The following is a 550-nucleotide window of genomic DNA, read 5'->3' on the forward strand; positions in this document are numbered from 1 at the left end:
TCAGTCCTTGCCTTTCCAAATACATGTACATCCTGTCCCTCAGGATTCTCTCCAACATCTTGCCCACCACCGATGTCATGCTCACCGGTCTGTTGTTCCCTGCCTTTTCCATCCCAATTTGTATAATAATGGCACCACGTAAATCAGCCTCATGTCTTCCTGCATTATTCCTTCGGCTGTTGATGATAAGTACATGTCATCAAGATTCCCAGCACTTACTTCCCAAGCTTCCCACTGAGTTCTCGTGTACCCCTGATCAGTGCCCATGAAGTGCGTTGTGATTACACATCATTTGGTTCGTGTATGGAACGAACGTCCTGAGAAGTGATGGGTGTGGGTAAAGTTACAACGTTTAAAAGACATTTGATTAAGTGCAAGTATAAGGGAAGGTTTGGGAAAATATGATCCAAGCACATGCAAGTGGGACTGGCTTAGATTGAGATTATCATCCGCATGGACTGTATGGGCCGATAGGTCTGTTTACAAACACTCAGTGTAACTCTCTGACTCCAAGTGTGTTTGTATGTCCAAGCATGTATCTGCGCATTTC

The sequence above is a fragment of the Chiloscyllium plagiosum genome, unplaced genomic scaffold (genome assembly GCF_004010195.1).
Source record: "Chiloscyllium plagiosum isolate BGI_BamShark_2017 unplaced genomic scaffold, ASM401019v2 scaf_7836, whole genome shotgun sequence".
In the NCBI taxonomy this organism is placed as follows: domain Eukaryota; kingdom Metazoa; phylum Chordata; class Chondrichthyes; order Orectolobiformes; family Hemiscylliidae; genus Chiloscyllium; species Chiloscyllium plagiosum.